The sequence below is a fragment of the Macrotis lagotis genome, chromosome 6 (genome assembly GCF_037893015.1).
Source record: "Macrotis lagotis isolate mMagLag1 chromosome 6, bilby.v1.9.chrom.fasta, whole genome shotgun sequence".
Taxonomy (NCBI): Eukaryota; Metazoa; Chordata; class Mammalia; order Peramelemorphia; family Peramelidae; genus Macrotis; species Macrotis lagotis.
The window spans coordinates 213,893,295-213,905,815 of NC_133663.1; the positions used below are offsets into that span (position 1 = coordinate 213,893,295).

Below are 12,521 nucleotides of genomic sequence, written 5' to 3' on the forward strand. Positions count from 1 at the left end.
TTTCTTTGTTCAGAAACAGTAAACAGGCCTTTCAGCATGGTGTTATCTAGCATCATGACATGTCATCCTCCCAGGGTCAAATATAGGAACTTCATTTGCAAATCCCACCCCTCCTTCCAGGTATGAAAAGAACAGTTTCCTCTTCAGAGCATCTAGGCTCATTGTCTGTGTAAAAAATCCTGTATTAACTATATAGTTCCTATTGCTGGATAAGTTTCTCTTTCCTTCTTTTAAATTTCCTATTGATATCTTTAAGAAATGGAGGGAAATAGTTAGTTCATCAATTATTTTGTTTACATGATAGAAAAAATGGTATTATAGGACAGTAAAATTGAAAGATGCCTCTTAATATTATAAGATTTAGATCCCTGCCTCCCGCCTCAGCGCTGCCCCGGGGCCTGGAGCAGCTGCCTCCCTTGCTCTTCTCTCTCGGGCTGGCCCGCTGCCCGCGCCAGGGAACCTCTGCCTCGCCGAGCCCGGAGACACTTATTTATAATCATGAACAATCCTTTTCTACACCTTGTTGAGCCCCTGGATCCCAAGGAACCAGAAAAATTGTTCTTCAATTTGAATAAGTTGGGGGATTCAAGATATGGACACTTACCATTTTCTATCAGAGTCCTTCTAGAGGCAGCCATCCGGAACTGTGATGATTTCTTAGTGAAGGAAGTTGACATTGTAAACATTTTAAATTGGAATGTGACTCAGCATGAGAATATAGAATGTGACTCAGCATGAGAATATAGAAGTACCGTTTTAAGCCTGCCCGAGTTATGCTACAGGACTTTACGGGTGTGCCTGCTGTGGTTGATTTTGCTGCAAAGCATGATGCTGTGAAAAAGTTAGGTGGAGACCCAGAGAAAATAAACCCTATCTGTCCTGCTGATCTAATAATTGATCATTCCATCCAGGTTGATTTCAACAGAAGGTCAGATAGTGTACAGCAGAACCAAGATCTAGAGTTTGAAAGGAATAGAGAAAGATTTGAATTTTTAAAGTGGGGTTCCCAGGCTTTTTACAACATGAGGATTATTCCCCCTGGCTCAGGGATTATTCACCAGGTGAATTTAGAGTACTTGGCAAGAGTGGTATTTGATCAGAATGGATACTACTATCCAGACAGCCTGGTGGGCACTGATTCACATATCACAATGATTGATGGTTTGGGTGTTCTGGGTTGGGGTGTGGGTGGAATAAAAGCAGAAGCTGTCATGCTGGGACAGCCAATCAGCATGGTGCTTCCTCAAGTATTCGGTTACAAGCTGCAGGGAAATCCTGACCCTCTGGTAACTTTCACTGATATAGTGCTGACAGTCACCAAGCACCTTCGCCAGGTTCGTGTAGTGGGTAAATTTGTTGAGTTCTTTGGACCAGAGGTAGCCCAACTGTCTATTGCTGACTGGGCCACCATTGCCAACATGTGTCCAGAGTATGGTGCAACTGCTGCATTTTTCCCAGTGGATGAAGTTACTATCAAGTACCTCATCCAAACAAGTTGTAATGAAAAAAAAGTTAAGAATATTCAGAAGTACCTCCAAAGTGTTGGAATGTTCAGGGACTTCAGTGATTCATCTCAAGACCCAGATTTTACTGAGGTTGTGGAGTTGGATTTGAAAACTGTGGTACCCTGCTGTAGTGGACCGAAAAGACCTCAAGATAAAGTTGCAATATCTGAAATGAAAAAAGACTTTGAGAGCTGCCTGGGAGCAAAGCAAGGATTTAAAGGATTTCCAAGTGCCTCCAGAACATCATAAAGATTACAGAAAATTTACATATGATAATAGTGAATTTACACTGTCCCATGGCTCTGTCGTTATTGCTGCTATCACCAGTTGCAACAACACTAGTAACCCTTCAGTGATGTTACGGGCATGATTATTAGCAAAAAAAGCTGTTGAAGCTGGTCTCGATGTGAAACCTTACATTAAAACTAGTTTATCTCCTGGAAGTGAAGTAGTTGCCTATTATCTAAGGGAAAGTGGAGTTATGCCTTATCTGTCTAAGCTTGGGTTTGATGTTATGGGGTATGGCTGCATGACCTGCATTGGTAACAGTGGGCACCTTCCTGAGGCAGTAGTGGAAGCAATTACACAGGGAGATCTTGTTGCAGTGGGTGTACTCTCTGGAAACAGGAATTTTGAGGGTCGAGTCCATCCTAACACTCGTGCTAATTATCTAGCTTCTCCTCCATTAGTAATAGCATATGCAATTGCTGGGACCATCAGAATTGACTTTCAGAAAGAACCACTGGGAATAAATGCAAAGGGACAGAAAATTTTTCTGAAGGATATATGGCCAACTAGAGATGAAATTCAGCTTGTGGAATGTCAATATGTAATCCCAGGGATGTTTAAGGAGGTCTATGAGAAAACAGAGACAGTAAATAAAAGCCGGAATGCTTTATGTGCTCCATCAGATAAACTATATTCCTGGAACCCCAAGTCTACATACATTAAATCTCCACCATTCTTTGAAAACCTGACGTTGGATCTCCCACCTCTTAAACCCATAGTAGATGCCTATGTTTTATTAAATTTGGGAGATTCAGTAACAACTGATCATATTTCTCCAGCTGGAAATATTGCAAGAAATAGTCCTGCTGCTTGATACTTAACCAACAGAGGTTTGACTCCCAGAGAATTCAACTCCTATGGTTCTCGAAGAGGCAATGATGCTGTCATGGCTCGAGGTACATTTGCCAACATTCGTTTGCTAAACAAATTTTTGAATAAACAAGCACCACAGACCATACACCTGCCTTCTGGTGAAACTCTTGATGTGTTTGATGTTGCTGATCGCTACCAGAAGGCAGGTATTCCTCTGATAATACTAGCTGGAAAAGAATATGGATCTGGAAGTTCCCGAGACTGGGCAGCCAAGGGTCCTTTTCTGCTGGGAATCAAAGCTGTCCTAGCTGAGAGTTATGAACGAATTCACCGCAGCAATCTCGTGGGTATGGGAGTCAGCCCTCTGGAATATCTCCCTGGGGCGAATGCTGACATGCTTGGACTCACAGGTCAGGAGCATTACACTATCATCATCCCAGAAAACCTCAAGCCACAAATGAATATCCAGATTGAGCTGGACTCATGGAAGAGTTTCCAGGCCATCATGAGGCTTGACACGGATGTGGAACTCACCTATGTCCAAAATGGGGGAATCCTGAACTACATGATCCGTAAGACGGTCAAGTAGGCCTGTGCTCCCATCAAGACTCATCTCCTATGATCAAGACAAAAACATGCCATCATCACTGGGCCTAGATACATAAAAATCCTAACATGACTATTGTCTCCTGGTGAAGCATACTTTTTTGGAGTTTATGACACTATGTTAGAGGGAATGTGCATTGAAGTGGGTTGTTTTTGTTATTTCTTTCTCATTTTTCAATGCACTAAATCTGATTCACTTAATTTTTTTTTCTTTTTTCAGAGCTGGTAGGTAGAATAATAATGAGTGAGTGTTCTTAGTGCCAGGAAGCAAAATTGAGTTCCCTTAGAGCCATTATTTTTGGCTATTTGATTTTTATTCTTATGTTCTGTATTAAAATGGACACATACAAACATGTACATACATGCACAAACAAAGACACAGCAGACCAGAGTCCCTCTACTTGCTGGTATGTCTTTTTTTATTGTTCCTATCTGTAACTATATTCTTCATTTGAGATGTTTGATTTTTAGGTGGCATTCACCTTTCCAATATGATATAATCAGCATTAACAAAACAAAGCAAAACAAAAAAAATCAGCTGTAAACAAAAGAAAAATTTCAACTCTCAAAATCCCAATAATTATTTTGATTCTTCTCTTCCTCTTTCCCAGATCTCTACCCTCAGCCCCCAACATGTTTTCAAAATCAGAGAATTAGAATTTTAGACTATTTTAACCTTGAATGATTTGATTCTGTAGATTTTTACAGCTCTCTCTCTCTCTCTCTCTCTCTCTCTCTCTCTCTCTCCCTCTCTCTCTCTCTCTCTTCTATACCCAGCAGCTCCATTTACCATTTTGTAAGAATGGGAGTATTGATGTATGTGGAAGCAGATATATATGTACTTATGAGATGAGGAGTGGTTGGGAAGGAAAGAGAACATTTCTAACTTGAATAAAATTAAATCTATTTTCAAAAAAAAAGATTTAGGCACAGAGGGAATTTTGAATATCATCTGTCCAACCCTTTATTTTAAAAATAAAGAAACAAACCAGAGAAGGATCAAGATTTGCAAAGGTTACTTAACCAACAATGGGCAGAATTAGAACAAAAACTCTCCTAAATAAAAACAGTTCTCCACTATACTTTCCTATGTTTTATCATCTTTCATAGATATTGCTTAAATATATTTTTCTAATGAGTCTTATAAATTATATGGTCCTCTATTAATCCTTATTTTAAACCATTCACTTAAGATTCCATGTTCTAGATACTCTCACTACAGTTATAATGAAAACGATGTCTTCAATTTGAGTGAGATAGTAGTACTTGTAAAAAGGTACTCTTGAGGCATTCCCTTCTCCACTACAGTCAAAGTGACATTATATAAAATAAAAGTGTTTCTTAAAAAGTAAAATAAAATCAAGTCATTATAGAAAAAACAATTAATTCTGAAGACCTATCACTTACCCTAAAGAATATAATTTTTCTCCAATAATCATCATCAATATTAGAGAAAAATAATGTACTACTGAGGAAAACAAGATTGTAATCCCCAAATAGTTCAATTAAAAACTCTATCCATTAAATCAGCAAATGGGGATTCCTTGAGAATTACTAGAATTAGATGTTCCTTCATAGATAATCTCAAATCCAAGAGTACAAAAGCTTGAAATTTCAAAGATTTGATTTTCTAGAGAAAACATTTTTTTTGAAAAGCAATGGAATTAAGTGACTTTCCCAAGGTCACACAGCTAGGTAATTATTAAGTGTCTTAGACTGGATTTGAACTAAGTTTCTTCTGACTTCAGGGCTTCTATGTCACCTAGCTGCCCAAGAAAACATTTTCTAATGTAGTTTGTTTCTTGAAGAAAATAGATCAATCATGTGCCCCCATCCACCCACTCATTGGAGTAGCAATGAAGAGTACCCATGATTTAGAAAATAAGAAACCTAAAACTTGCTAATCCTTCTTTTAGTTGTTTGAAAATACAGGTTGGGGAAGGTTATTGCTTGTTTTGTAACACACAAACTATGGGTGCCTTCCAGAAGAAGTATATATTGCAGATAATAATAATAATGTGAGGGTAAGGGAAAGAGAGAACCCAGAGTTGCTCCAATGGTAACTTCAATTTGAATTCCAATCAAGGGGAAACTATTTGAGTTATATTGTTTTTGACTGTCAAGCTTGTTGAAGGTTGCTTTCTACCTTTGGTATCCACCTGATACACCTAACTCTCACTTATGACTACAAGAAGCTGTAGCATACAGTGAGCACAAGATGGTAAACCATTTCAGCAGACAGCTTAAAACAGAATGATAGCAACTGAGAGGTCTCAAAACCTTTGGTGAATTGGGGTAAAAGGAAGTTCTAGTTCAAGCATATGACGACTCCACCTGTTGGAAATGATTGTGAAAGCAACTGAAGTTGGAGCACTTAGATCTTTGTACTACACCAAAGACATCCACTTGATTTTGAGCCATCACCAGTTGTCTTGTCTCCATCTTGTCATTGGATTGTGATGTCTGTGGAAGTGAGTCAAGGACTTTATGCAACTCTGTCTCACTTAAATCAAATTTATGAACAAATCAAAATTTGTCACCAATATCATTTTGCCATTTTTATTTTTCTCCAACCCCTGTGGCAACAGGTGTGGATATACTGGGTGCTATAATCGCAACACTGCACACAGGCATTCATAGTGGCAGATGAGATGGCAGAAAGAAGCCAGGTCTTGTGCTAAGATATCCTGATCTTCCTTCATAAACAATTTGAAACAAATGTCTTAATGGAAGTCCTATGGACAAAACCCAGAAAGAGAAACTATGAATAAAACACATACCTCAAGCTGTATCTTCAGGATTGGGGTTGTGGTGAGTGCAGAATGCCAACAGCCAGTGGGGGAGGGGTGAGAGAAGGACTAAGCTAATATCAGCCCTGGAGCTGTGGGAACCACATAGCTGTGGGAACCACTTCACAAGGGGAATCACTGCTCTGAGAAATAACCAGAGAGTGGAGGTGTGACTGTGGGACTGACAGTCTGGGACTTACAGGAAGGGCTGGTGAGTAGGTTCCAGTCTCTAGTACTCCCTACTGGCTGAGAGGAGATATTATATCCAGGGAGAAGAGCCTCCAACACCCCCTACTAGTAGTCACTCAGTGAGAAAAGGCTCCAGCACCCCCTACTGGAAAGCTGGACATATTGCATTCAGGGAGTAAGGCTCTAGGGATCTCAAAAGAAAATCTGTCTGAACCAGCTTCCTCCCCCAAACAAAATCTTAGGAAAATGAAGAAAGGCCAGCAAAAAAATGGGGAACCATAGAAAAATTACTGGAAGGAAAAGACCCTAATTCATAGAGACATAGACCACCTGAGTAGAATATTATTTGGTCTCCAGCACAGGAAGATTTCCTTGAAGAAACCAGGAAGGGGATTAAAAATCAATTGAAAAATTTTGGGGAAAAAAAAAACTAAGAGGAAATTAACACCTTGCAACAAGAAAACAAATTCTTGGAAAATACAATTGGACAAATGCAAAAAGAATATAATTCTCTCAAAACCACAAATGAACAAAGGGAAAACTCTTACAAAAATAGAATTCTCAAATTGGAAAAGGAGTTGCAAAAGGTAAATGAAAAAAAATTCTTCCCTAAAAAAAAAGAATGGAGCCTATGGAAACCAATGAATGAGACAACAAGAATTGGTTAAACCAAGAATTTGAAAAAAATAGAAGAAAATGTTATATATATAGATTGTTGAAAAATAACCTAAAAATTATTGGTCTTCCTGAAAACATTGAAAAGAAAAGAAAAAAGACTGTACTCAATATTAGAGGATTTAGAGATGGAAAACTGTCCTGATATCATGGAACCAAAAAATAATTATTGAAAGAGATCCTAAAATGAAAATACCAAGGAATGTTGTGGCCAAATTCCAGAAATATCAGATAAAATCCTGCAAGCAGTCATAAATAAACAATTTAAATAACAAGAAGACACAATAAGGATTACACAGGACCTGGCAGCATCAACATCAAAGGATTGAAGGGTCTGGATTGCAATATTCCAAAAAGCAAGGGAGCTTAGAATATAGCCAAGAATCCACTACCTGGCAAAGCTGAGCCTTCTCTTCCAGGGAAAAAAAGATGGATATTTAATGAGATGGAAGAATTCCAAAAATTCCTGATGAAAAGAGCAGAGCTAAATATAAAATTTGGACATCAAACAGGAGGTTCAAGAGACATATGAAAAGGTAAAAAGGTGTAAAGAAAAAGGGGGTGCTATCCAATAAGTTGAAACTGGCTATATCCCAATGTGGGGAAAAGATTCTCACAAAATGAGTACAACAATTTATGACTAGGATAATACATTATGACAAAGTAGGATTTATCCCAGGAATGCAGGGTTGTTTCAATACTAGGAAAACTGTCAATATAATTAATTCTATCAATAATAAATTTATCAGAAATCATATGATTGTCACAATAGATGCTGGAAAAGCTGTTAACAAACTACAGCACCAATTCCTACTAAAAACATTAGAGAGCATAGGAATAAATGGATTGTTCTTAAGAATAATAAACAGTAACTATCTGAAACCCTCAGTAAGCATGATATTCAATGGGGAGAAGCTAGAGGCATTCCAAATAAGATTAGGGGTGAAACAAGGATGCCCACCATCACCATTACTATTCAATATCATATTAGAAATGTTACCTTCTGCAATAAGAGAAAAAAAAAAGAAATTGAAGGAATAAGAATAGGGAAGGAAGAGACAAAATTCTCACTCTTTGCAGATGACATGGTGGTATACTTAAAGAATCCAAAAAAAACATCTAAAAACCTACTAGAAATAACTAGCAACTTTAGCAGTCTCAGGATATAAAATAAACTCTCATAAATCCTCTCCATTTCTAAATAATACTAGCAAGATGCAACAGAAAGAGCTAGAAAGAGAAATCCTATTCAAAGTAACTTCAGACAATATAAAATACCTATGAGTCTACCTGTCAAGGCAGACTCAGAAACTTTTTGAAAACAATTACAAAACAATACTCACACAAATACAATCAGACTTAAATAACTGGGCTAATATCAACTGCTCAAATATAGACCAAGCTAATATAATAAAAATGATAATTCTACCAAAATTAAACTACTTGTTTAGTGTTCTACCAATCAAAATTCCAAAAAATTACTTTAATGAGATAGAAAAAATTGAAAGTAAATTCATATGGAGAAAGAAAACATCAAGAATCTCCAGAGATTTAATGTATAAAAGTGTAAATGGAAGTGGCTTAGCCCTACCAGATCAAAAATTATATTATAAAGCATTAGTCATCAAAACTGGCTGGTATTGCCTAAAAAACAGAGTTGTGGATCAGTGGAATAGATTTGGTGCAATAGCAGGAACTGATTATAGTAATTTGTTGTTTGCTAAACCCAAAGGATCCAGCTATTAGGTACAAACTCTCTCTTTGATAAAAACTGCTGGGAAAATTGGACGTCTGTATGGAAGAAACTTAGATTAGAACAATATCTCACACCCTATACCTATACAAGATAAAAATGTATATAGGATCTAGATATAAAAAACAATATTATAAGCAAACTAGAAGATCAAGGAATAGTTTACCTGTCAGATCTATGGATAGGGAAGCAATTTATGACTAAGGAAGAAAAACAAACTAGATGATTGTGTTTACATTTAATTAAAAAGCTTTTGCACAGACAAAAGCACTGTAAACAAGATCAAAAGAAATGTAGTAAATTGGGAAACAATTTTTGCAGCTTGCACTTCTGGCAAAGGACTCATCCCTAAAATATACAGAGAACTGAGTCAAATTTTTAAAAAAGACAAGCCATTCCTCGATTGACAAATGGTCAAAGGATATGCAAAGGCAATTTTCAGCTGAGGAGATCAAAGCAATCAATGGTCATATGAAAAATTGCTCTAAATCATTAATTATTACAGAAATACAAATCAAAACATCTCTGAGGTACTCCCTACTGGCTGAGAGGAGATATTATATCCAGGGAGAAGAGCCTCCAACACCCCCTACCAGTCACTCAGTGAGAAAAGGCTCCAGCACCCCCTACTGGAAAGCTGGACATATTGCATTCAGGGAGTAAGGCTCTAGGGATCTCAAAAGAAAATCTGTCTAAACCAGCTTCCTGTCCCAAAACAAAATCTTGGGAAAATGAAGAAAGGCCAGCAAAAAAAGGGGGAACCATAAAAAAATTACTGGAAGGAAAAGACCCTAATTCATAGAGACATAGACCACCTGAGTAGAATATGATTTGGTCTCCTCATACTTGCCATTATGACCAGAAAGTAAAATGAACAGTGTTGGAAATGATGTGGGAAATCTAGGACACTAATACATTGTTGGAGCTGTGAACTCATCCAACCTTTCTGGAGAGAAATTTGGAATTATCCCCAAAAGTCAACAAAAAATGTACATACCCTTTGATCCAGCAATTGTACTACTGGGTCTATACCTTGAAGAGATTATGAAAAAGGGAGAAAGCATCACTTGTACAAAAACGTTCATATCAACTCTCTTTGTGGTGGCAAAGAAATGGAAACTGAGGGAATGTCCTTCAATTTGTGAATGGCTTAAGAAACTGTGGTATATGTATGTGATGGAACGCTAGTGTGCTATTAGAAACCAGGAGGGATGGGAATTCAGGGAGGCCTGGAAGGAGTTGCATCAACTCATGCTGAGTGTGATGAGCAGAATCAGAGGAACATCATGTACCCTAACAGCAACATGGCAGTGATGATCAACCTTGATGGACTTGCTCATACCAATGGGGCAGCAATCAAGCACAATTTTGGGATATCTGTGATGGAAAATTCCACCTGTATCTTGAGAAAGAGTTGTGGAGTTTGAATAAAGACCAAAGACTTTCTATGTACCTTTAATTTAATTTTTTTTTAAAAATTCTTATTATGTAATTCTGCTATATCTCATACTGTATGATTCTTCCTTAAAGATATTATTTCTCTTTCATCACATTCGACTTAGATCACTGCATACTATGGGAATGTTGTAAAGATTAACAAACTGCCTTCTGTGAGGGGTGGGGGTAGGGAAGCAAGATTGGGGTAAAAATTGTAAAATTGAAAACAAATAAAACCTTTCTAAAATTAAAAAAGAAAAAACAAATAACATCCCTGAGAGAAAAAAGGCTGCAAATGAAACCAACTTACTGATGTTACAGCTGGATGCATCTTTTTTTCTGGCAAGACTGCACTGAAGTGGAGCTGGTGCAGATTTTCCAAGGAAAACTAATCTAGTTAACAAACTCACCTGCGTACCAAAAGGAGTAAACAAAAATAGTAAAAAGAGACTCATTGTAATGCAGTTTCCTTTATCAGGAAAATTTATGTCACCATCATCAATGCTTATTCTCCCACTATGATGAGTTCAAGTAATATCAAAGAAAAATTTTAGCAACACTTGGAGACCCTTTTCATCAGGGTGCCAAAAGAGGACATGCTTATGATTCTAGGGGACATTAGTTCTAGAGTTGGTTCAAACTACCAGGCATGGTAGGGAATCCTTGGGAGGAATGGAGTTTGAAACATCAACAGCAATAGTTGCTTACTTCTGAAGATTTGTGTGTCTCATGACCTTCTCATCACTAACACTGTCTTCCATTTACCTAAATGTATTAAAGCATTATGGATAAACTTCGCAGTAAAGATTGGCATTTAAAAAGATTATGTGTTTATAAAGAGAAGAGATAGAACAGATGTGAGAGTGATGCTAAATTGATCATAGACCTATGCTCTCCAAGCTCAATATTTGCCTTCAACAAAGACAGCAGCTCCAAGGTGAAATGCCTGCTAGAAGACTTAGAATGCTTCTCTGTGCAGGAATAGTTTGTTGATAACTTTGATGAAAATGAAAAGAATATTCTTAAGCCACTAAATGAAAAAGGAGAACTTCAAAGGTTTTTTTTTCAGCAGATTAGTATGCCAGTCTCAAAAAAGACAACATTTAAATCCCTCAAAGTTAAAGTACAAGGAAAGCTTAGAAAGATGCAGAATTCTTAGCTAAGTAAGAAAGTTTTATGTTTATAATAACAAAAACCTTTTATGGTTCCCTGAATGCTATTTAAGGACCAAAAATATAAAATGCATTTTAATTACTCAGTGTTAATGTAACCACATAGATAGGGACATGATCCTAGAGAGGTAGACTGAGAGATGGTGCTTAATAGATCAGCAGCGATCAATGCAGAAACTATTGACCTTTTACCTCAATTTGAAGTCATTCCATTCTTAATTGAAGTTCCAAATGAAGAAATTTTGAATGCCAATAGGCTCTTTGCATGTGACAAAGGATCTGGTGCTGATTCTATTCCAGCTGAGATTTTCATTTCATATAAAAGCTCATACAAAAGCTAACTAAAAATTTCCAGGTATACAGCTAAAGAAGTTATTCCCAACAATTCAAGGATGTCTCTACTACCTACCTCTATAAAGGTGAAGGAATGGATTGTCCTGTAATAATCCCAGGGGTCATAACTGGCAAGATTCTTGCCAGAGTCCTCCTCAATAGGCTGATCCCTCATCTGGAATAAGATCACCTACTGAAAGCCAGTGTGTTTCAGAAAAGATTGAGGAACAGTTGATATGATGTTTGCTGCTCAACAACTCCAGGAAAAATTCCAGGAACAGAATATAAGTGTGTATACAATGTTTGTAGCTCTGAACAAGACCTTTCGCATGTTCAGTCATGAAGGCTTATGTAAATTATGTTAAAATTTGGCTGCCCAAAGAAGTTCATCAATATTGCACATTAATTGCATGATGACATGCTTGCTTGGGTTCTGGAAAGTGAACAATGCTCTGGAGATTCCCCATCATCAATGGTGTGAAACAAGATTGTTCCTTGCTCCCATGCTTTTAAGCACTATTTTTTTCTCTCACAGTTTCAAATGCCTTTACTGAGGATGAACAAGGCATCAAGATCACTTTCTGCACTGTCAGTAAATTCTGTGATTGAAATCTCTACAATCAAGATCAAAGTGGAGGAAGTGGTGGTTCATGATTTTCTGTTTGCAGATGACTATGTATTCAACACAGACTCTAAAGTTGAGATATGACAAAGTATGGAGAAATTCTTTGCTGCTTCTGCTAATTTTGGCCTAACAATTAACACCATGAAAACACAGATACTCCATCAGTCAGCATCACATCATCTATAAGTGGAACCATCAATTACAGGAAATGGAGAAGCTTTGAACACAATGAATAAGTTTATTTTATTTGACATTGTACTTTACAGGGAGGTACACATTGATAATGAGTATTAAAAAAGGTATTCAAAATTAATATGACTGGAAAACAAAGTCATC

The 12,521-nt window shown here is 37.2% G+C and overlaps 1 pseudogene; it reads left to right on the forward strand.

The window, feature by feature from the left end:
* Positions 1–442: 442 nt before the first annotated feature.
* On the forward strand, positions 443–3,441 carry LOC141491391 (cytoplasmic aconitate hydratase pseudogene; annotated as a pseudogene).
* Positions 3,442–12,521: the final 9,080 nt, after the last annotated feature.